Source organism: Lepisma saccharinum, chromosome 23 (assembly GCF_977018435.1).
Source record: "Lepisma saccharinum chromosome 23, izLepSacc3.1, whole genome shotgun sequence".
Lineage (NCBI taxonomy): Eukaryota > Metazoa > Arthropoda > Insecta > Zygentoma > Lepismatidae > Lepisma > Lepisma saccharinum.
Genome location: NC_139251.1, coordinates 22,679,671 through 22,688,785, shown reverse-complemented (window position 1 = coordinate 22,688,785; position 9,115 = coordinate 22,679,671). Strand labels below are relative to the sequence as shown.

The window sequence follows — 9,115 nt, the reverse complement described above, 5'->3', positions numbered from 1 at the left end:
TCACGACACAGATGAAAAGAATACACTTTTACACATTCATATCGGGAACTGAAATTAAAATAATAATGAAACAACTCAAGGCAAGAGGTTCCGAATGGAGAAAAATGGGTAGGACCTGACACGAAAACAAACCAACACGTTATAGAGAAATATTTTTCAGATAATATCGTAGCGATTATTCAAAAGTGGCAGAAAGATACGTTAAATAACACAAAAACAAAAACAAAAATCGAAATTATTAGCGCTGGTGTTATGATGTGGCCATAAACATCGAAAGGGCGATGAGGTGGCTGATTGAGAAAGAGAAGCAACTTCCAACTTGCACCTGCGTATGCAGGTCACGTGATTGCTTCTTCGCCAATAGCCGGTTGCTTCACGGCTGGTAGTAAGTCACCACCTGGCATTCAATTTTCTTCAGGCGGGAATCTTCTTCAGCCACTGCAACTTCTGTCTTATTTATGTCGTTCCTATACGTGAACTGTGGCATATATCCTGTGAACTACTGCAACCCGTTACACGTAAATTCTCAATGGGTTGCATAATCTCAAGTTGAATTGTTTTTTAACGGTTCTGTGTCACGCGTTCACGCTACTTGAGTTTGCCACGGCGATAGCAAGATTGCCAAGCAGGCCCGCAGCCAGGCAGGGGCCAGAGAGGCTGAGCTCCCCCTGGAACTGCCGTCAGCCCCCTTGACATTAGGTAACACTATTTTGTATAATTTGTTTGCAGTGAAGAGTGAAAATGTAGACTGCACATATTATTTTGATCACAACTTTAGTGAAGGATAAATTCACATAACACGAACAGCAGCTATTACATTCTTTATCTGTACCTTCGCTGCCCCTCTTGCGACTTCCCTTTAGACAAAAATCTGTGACACATGTCATCATGCAAATTCCCTCCGCATCTGCGTCAAAGGTCAACATATCCTAAGTTTTGGGAACGATGGGGAATTTCATTGCTTCGGCCGGGGGTGGAATGTACTGTAGGCACTATGATTGAATATTGTGCATTTATTCTTGTGTGATATAAATATCTGTATCATAAAAAGTAGTATGGAGTGTGTAGTAAGGGATGATTTCAGTAGCAGTCAATGAACGCTTCAAGCTATGTTTTAAAAGATATAGAAAAATGTAGTTTTTGTATATTTATAAATTTTATGTAACTTAATGACCCCCCACACACATAATTTACCTTGATTTAACACTACACTTTTGAAAAATGGACTTGGTTTACAAAGCCCCCCCCCCCCCGATAACCTGTGAGCCCAGCCTGGAGATCAGTTCTAGCTACGGACCTGTTGCCAAGCCCTTCCCAAGTTATCCCATCTCGTCTTGGAACTGTTAACAACTTTTATTGCATATTCCTTGCAACGCTACATGTCATCCAATCTTTCCAGAAGATACAATTCCAGCAATTATGGTTACCTCGCCTTCTAAAAGAGCGAGCCCTTATTCAACTTATGAATTGATTGATTAATTTGGTTTCTTTTACTTCGCATTTCTGCCACTTTTGGCTAATCGCGAAGATGAGGATGAGTGATGATATGATGAAATTGATGAAGGGACACACAATGAACAGCCCTGCCCAGACCGGAATTAGAACCCGTGACCCCTGGCGTCGTAGTGAGGTATAACAACCACTCCACCATGGAGCCCGGCATACCACTTATGAAATTCGTGTTGTATTAGATTTATTAGACCACTGACTATTTATCCTTTATTACTATCTTCAGGGTGGCCACTATAGGATCATCATAAAATTGAAGGATACCCAGCTGGAAATTTTTCCAATTGGTTCCAATAGCCAATATGAGTTTTTAGACACTCTATCGGAACCGATTGGTCTATCGGAACCGATTGGTCTATCGGAACCAATTGGTCTATCGGAACCGATTGGTCTATCGGAACCAATTGGTCTTTTGGAACCAATTGGTCTATCGGAACCGATTGATCTATTGGACGTGGACGTCAGTTCTTTCCATTGTGTGACAATATTGTTACGCTATCAAGAGCTCGTTCCTCTTTCATTGCAAAGTGAGCATGATGAAAGGGGAAACTGTACATAGCGAAAGCAGATACGTAATATTTAACGTTGTTGAATATTTGGAGGGAAGTTGGCTTCTCGTACAAATCGCACCAGCGACTGCAGTAATATAAGACAGATAACGCGGAAGGGAAAGACAAATTATGAAGTACGAAGAAGGGTAGTGTGGACTGAGTGAGTACTGTCATTTTCTTTAATATTTTTTAAATTTATTCTCTTGATTTCGCTTGAGTTTGTTGGTTTGATCAGTCGGTCGTTAGAAATAAACAACTGCTAGATAGATTACAACTGATTTTCTGCATGTGGTCGTTGGATCGGCTACCTTGTTTGCAGGAGTGGCCCAAGATAAAATTTTCACCTGGGCGAGTTGGAATTTTGGCTCCCTTACTTTCCACATAACCATGTTATATATTTATGGTTTTAATGACGAAGAATAATAGCCTAATTTTGAAAATTCTATAATGCTGTTAAAGAACACGTGTATTGTAGGTATGTGTTCATTTTATACCTACATAATGACATCAAAACAACAATAATCTCCTAGCTTAGATGATTTTGCAATATACTTATTAAGTTATTCAGCAGTAGCTTCAATTAATTCTTGTCAACAATAATTCAACTCTTTTTAAAACAAATAGACACGCAGCCGGTATAGGCATATAGTGGTTCGGACCCTTCTTTAAATTGTAGATCGTCTGTCTCTGTTTGCTTTTCTATGCATAAAGTGGACTAAAATATAAACTCACGCTTAGGATTTGGCTCTCATCAAGGAGGATGCCCCGGTTTGGCGCCCTGGGTAGTCGCCCGATCCTGCTTGTTTCATGTATGCAAATATAGTTATTCTTGTTGACATTTATCAGTGGAGCGAAGGCGAAAGTTTTTACTAAATATTTTGCAAATTCACAATAATATTAAATATTGTAGATCGGCATTTCTATGTTTATAGTGATTTTGTCAGGTAATCGAATGTTGAATTATCTATATATCCAATAGCATCGCTCTTTTCGTGATCGACGGAAAATTCGCCGCGGTATTTCAAATTTGTAAAAATTAATATTTTTATGAAATAAAACTCTCCTATAGCCTTATTTTTCAGTAAAAGGTGTTCATAACTTGGGTTACCAATACATTTAGCATCATTATGGACGCAAAAAAAAAGAGAGAAAAAAGAGCGAGTATTGAGAGGGTTGTAAACCACTTCTTCTGGACGCGATGCTGAAGTGCACACCCATAAAGTCAGACCACGAGCCGCCACTGGGTCAGAGGTGGCTCAAGATAAAAGTTTTACGCCGGCGAGGTGGATATTTGGCACTTCCTCCAATAAGAAACAGGACCATGCTACATATTTACGGTACAAGCATCTATCTAACAGACGAACAAAAACATCAATTTCTTCGAGTCGATATTTCTATTAATAAAATTATCACGATTTTCTTAAGTGGTATGCCAGCGTCCTTAATGGAGTGGTTATCACACCTCACTACGACGCCAGAGGTCACGGGTTCGAATCAATCACAAAAAATAATAGCTTTATTTTGAAAATACTTTAACTGTTACTGGTAAGATCATATTGTAGATAGATATGTGTTTATACCCATCAAAATTACCTACTTGGTACATGATTTTGCAATATACTAATTATGTCATTCAGCAGTAACTTAAATTAATTCTTGTCAACTAAAAATAAAACTAATTTTAAAACAAATAGCTATGTATCCGGTGGAGGCACATGGTGTTTCGAATCCTACGTTAAACTTTATGTCAAGTCTTGATGAGCCTTTCTGTGCATAAAGTGGGCTAAAAAATAAACTTAAACAAAGTAGCCGCGCTTTTGTAATGAGAAATAAGGTTTTGGCGCTCTCGTGGAGGTGGTAAAAATCCGTATAGCCTATATAAGCAAGAAGGTGGGATTAGTATGATATAGAATCGAGAGATTGGTGAGAATTAGAATAGGTAAAGGAGAACGGCATGGATGAGTATACAGCAGGCGGCAAAGGGGCGGTGTCCTGGAAAAAGATATGTTCAAGTCACTGGGCTTGAGCGGCCGGATAATTAGTTTGAATTCTCACGTCCACTGTATCCGCCTCTGTGGATCTCGCCGCTAAAGGGTCCAGGTTCGAATCAGCCTGGCTGCCTAGGTATTTATGTGAGAATGTGGTTCCATCACTTTTATCTGGTCATCGTTCACCCTAGTCGCGGTTAGCCAAAAAGTGACCGATATGCCATGCCTTTCATTGAGACTGGTCTTTCTAACATAAAGATCCGCAGCAGGGGTATTGGTATCTAGAAAGACTATAACCGGCAATAATAAGATTTTGTATGCTTAATTTTGCACAGGCTAATACGAAGTGAAATATTTCGTGACAAACGCAAGAGGAGTAACGACTCTTATTAAAGAGTGTAAGGTAGGGAATTTTTATGTTTCTTTATTCTTTATGTGTAGTTTCAAGGGAAAATTGCAGACGTTTAGAAAAGTGTACTTTGTCAATGTTATGCATGCATTATCAACATTTTTACAGCTTGGCAAAATGCAAATGTATGCACTGCATATTTTTTTTATACAATGCCGCATTTCTTACGATACTTGTGAAAACGTTTCTGCCTTCAAAATGACAACTATAAATATATTACATATTTAAGGTATGAATAATATAAGGTTGTTTGTAATCACGAGAAGGGATCAACATGCATACTTAGATGTGTAGGCATCCACTCACTTGTCATTCATATTTTCAGAAATAACCGTTCAATTCTACGGCCGATGATCTCTTTTTGATTACCGGAAATGCTATGTTGGACGAAGTTGAAAAGATACATGCATGCTTCAAGATTTAAAGAATTGTTACTGATTATTGCTTATATGAAATCCTATTTAATATTTAATTACTATTTAACCGTTTCTAGTGTTGTAAACTCTACCGATTTGCAATGTTTTCGCAATTTAGACTTCAATTTGAATCAAACCAGAAGTAAACGATTCAAAAACAAGATGGCTGTAAGATTGAAAACGTACATATTTTGAATATGATAGAAAGGTCGGTTTCTTGTGTCTTCGGAAAATTCAGCACACATTAAGGGCTTCACCATATTTGATAGTGTTACATGATTTTTGAATAGTTTGCAAGTGAGAAATCGGTTGTTATTTTTATTCGAAATTGTTCATTGAAATCCGAAAGTGGCCGTTTGCCGCGCGATGCGCGTGTAGCTTGAACTTTTTTTTTGGAGCTCAATATGGCTGTCAGTGATGTCGACGAAGGAAAATCTTTGCGTAATGATGGCATATTTTCGTGGTAGTATCATTAGTTAGAAGATTCTAGTTAAAGATACAGAATTTGGAGTTCTTTAGCATATTGCATGCTACGAATATCTGTATTATACCGAGGGAAAAGAACCGAGAAGCTAACCAATGGAGTATGTTGATTTTGCCTTGTCGATCAACGGAAGACGTGTGTTTCGGTGCTGCATTACTTTAGTAAGGTTGGATAATTACCTTTTTAAATATGTTATTTTATTTTTTTATTGTATAATTTATAATTGTTAACGTAAGTGCAGAGTTACACTGAAAGCACATGTTTGTTTTTTGAAAATATCTCGACATTCGAGGATGAAGATATTCATGGCCTATCTTAATCTCTCTCTACATTAAATAAGTTAAAATCGCATGAAATACACACAATTGTTGTAACGAAAGCTAATTTACTCGATCATCTGAACTCTCGACTATCCCGGCTCTTATGTTCCTCATGTACGATATTTTGTATGGACGCTCCTCCCATTTATGTGGCAAAAACTCAGTGTTTTTAAAAGTTTACACTTCAGTACACTATGAAGTATTCTTTTAAAATATTCATCATTAAATGTTTTCCAAATATCTTAATTTTCTGTTCATGTGTGTGTAAAGAAAGTTGCAATGCAATGTAACTGCAACCTTGCATTCGATATACATAGAATCGTGGTAAAAATTCGGATTGATGACTAATGTATCCGTATGTGCACAATGTGGAAGAATATCAATTTTGCATACCATATGTGTTTACAATATCATTTTAGAACTGGCACGAAATATTGTGTGTTATTAAAACACACGTAGAGTTTTTGGTAACGGTTGAGATTGTTTTATGTTTTTTTTTTTTAATTCTCCTATTAGAAAGGCTAATTATCGTAGAATTTTGGAAATAATTGTCACACGAAATTTAAACCTTCCTTAAAGTAATGAACACTGTTTGGATTTGAAAAAGAAGTTATTTATGTTGAAGAAAACAACTTAAAAATTACCTTATGCAAGCATGCGTTCTTCCCACGGACAAATTATTCTCTGTTGACAACAGCAAGTATCGTAGATTAGTGGGAATGAATGTAGAAGTAAATTGGAACCTTAGTAGAATGCATTTAGGGACTTTATATTAATGCTAAGAGAACCAAACCTGTCCTGTCTAACTTAACCACAAAAGCATATATTGAACAAAATCTTAAGTAATCACTAAAATTCCGCAGTATGTTTTAACAGACGTAAATCGAAATTGAACCATGAAAAATTTGCATTCGTAGCATGATGAAACTGCAATAAAACAAAAGGAACTTGACTCCGGTTTTCTTCTTTCAAATTCTTTTACAAGCAACATGCTTGGAAAATAACTTTTCTTTCACGTCATTCACATGTTGGTACCTCATCTCCCTGATTCAGATTTTTTAACCATTCTTATGTATTTGTCATGGTAGGTGGTCCCAAGGGAGCAATTTTACAATACCGTACCATACCCTGATTTCGTTCATATTTCGCATACTTAATGATTTTGGGCTCCTTATCACGAATGTGCAGTTAATATTCGGGGGTCACGTGTAGAAATTCGAAAAAAAGGGGTCTGTGATAGCAACCGACAACACACGATTGCTCATTATTTACGTGTTTCCAATGCTGAAAGAACGAAATTACGACCCCAAATTGGGCCTTCCCGATGGCGCAGTGGTAGCGTCATTGCCTTGAAATCAAGGGGTCCCGGGTTCGATACCCGGTGGAGGCACAAGTGGTTTGGATCCCACTTTAAACTGTAGGTCCAGTCCCAATTAGCCTTACTGTGCATAAAGTGGACTTCAAACTCAAACGACCCCAAATTGTAACTATGTTTGCCAAACCGAACCTAACCTAACCTATGCATGAATGGTGTGTAAAAAAAATGTTCCAATACCTAAAGAACAAAATTACGACCCCAAATTATAACTACTTTTGCCTAACCTAACCTTATTGTGAATGAATGGTTTGTGGTGCTATGCGTGAATGGTGTGTGGGTGGGGCACTGTAAAAAAGATCTGTTTCTTATCACTGGAGGGACAAATTATAACTACAAAATCGTGATCAAGTGTTCTAAAATATTGAATATGCAAAATATGAAGGAATGGCCTCTATTATTAATATATACCCAACTAAAATTTACGAATGAAAGAATTTTATTTCTTACCTACAAAGTAGCCATCTTCCTCACACCACACAGATTATTAACTTCCGCCATCCTTCCGTGAAGTTTCCATGATTGTATACGGAGAATGAGCGTGGTAATTGAAAAGCTTATTTTACAACTTCTACACGTCAAATAACAATTTCAGCATGTTACCCCCACATGTTAACCTCGGATACTTCATTGGGACTACGTATTTTGTGAGTATAAGAAGTAGGATAGAAATTAAATTTCTTTTTTTCAGTATTAGAAACAAAATGTTCTGGTAAATAATGAGGAGTCGTGCATTGTGGGTTGTGATCACGGACCCCCCCTTTTTTTCGAAATTCTAAACGTGACCACCAAAAATTAACTGCAGATTCGTGATTAGGATTCCAAAATTATTAAGTATGCGAAATATGAAGGAAATCGGGGAATGGTCTGGTATGTAAAATCTACCGTCCCAAGTAAAAACTCTAAAATAAAAGCACAGTAGTTCACAAATCAGAAATAGGTATGTACTATATCCAAAATGTGAGCTACATCGATTGCCCAGTCATGTTCAATGGTTTTTGAAATAAAAATCCATCCTTACAGTATTTATTCACAGGTGTCGTTTCCAGCAGATTCATGTTTAGAGACAAGTTAACCTTTCCGTATAATCTTGGGGATGTATCTTAGAAATCTGTTGACAGTTTATATTGTTTTAAAGGCCTTTTTTGTTTTGGTTTGTTTATAAGGCATATTTTAATATAAACTTCGCTATTTGTAATGCATATGACTCGGTAGGTAACTTTTACGATCATGAACAGACATGTAATCATTTTTTTCTTAAATTCATTCACAGTTGCAAAGTGTAGGTAAAATATTCTGTAAAACTCATTTGCAATAATCAGTATTGTGTTATAAAACATTTTATGAAATTTCATGCTAATTTTCATTGTTCTGTGTGAATTTTTTTATGAATATATCATGAAAATCAGAAACATGTAGATAGAAACTTACCTAGCCTCTAAAGTTATATTCTCAACTGTTATTTTCCTGTGATGCAAATTTTACACACTTTGTGAGATCCTACTATCTGTGACAAAAATATTGATCCCTCTGGTTACGTGCTTGTAAAATTTTACTCCGTGGGAGGAAAAAGTATATTAAAAAAATATACATTTTGGAAAGCTACAAGTGTCTACTTTTAGAAAAAAGCAAGACAAATTGATTTTAGCTCTGTCTGTTCTCGATTCAAACAAAAATGTTCGTAAAAGTGTAGTTTTTCGTGTGTGTTTTATGTAAGTCGAATTCAATTGTGTGTAGCTTCTTGAAAACCAGTCGTAAAAATATGAAATTTCTTGTGATTGAAGCTTGTTTATGTGTAAATATCTGAGCCATATAAAATGTTGCTATCATTTGTGGAACAGCCAATATTAATGTTTAATGACAGTGTTGCAATCTCGGTTATGGTCAGCCCAATAGCGATGCAAAGCATATCTAAATAATCAGCATGGAATAAAAATCAAATTTTTATGGCTTATCTTTCCATATTCTGCAAATTGAAAACTACAGACAGAATTGTTTCTCTTGCCAACCGGCTCTCGCATTTTTCATCTCGTTCATGAAGTGTGCTTTGTTGCCACACACCG

General features: G+C 36.6%; 1 protein-coding gene and 1 non-coding gene across 4 annotated transcripts in view; both read left to right on the top strand.

The window, feature by feature from the left end:
• Positions 1 to 5,015: 5,015 nt before the first annotated feature.
• Pcl (polycomb protein Pcl) overlaps positions 5,016 to 9,115 on the top strand; it is a 39,012-nt gene continuing 34,912 nt past the window's right edge. The window contains exon 1 of one of the 3 annotated variants that reach the window (XM_083144225.1): positions 5,016 to 5,081. The gene's annotated coding sequence lies outside the window, so the exon portion shown is untranslated. The other 2 variants (XM_083144223.1, XM_083144222.1) reach the window with 2 other exon arrangements.
• On the top strand, positions 6,993 to 7,067 carry TRNAS-UGA (transfer RNA serine (anticodon UGA)). The gene has a single exon. It is a non-coding gene; the product is annotated as a tRNA-Ser (tRNA).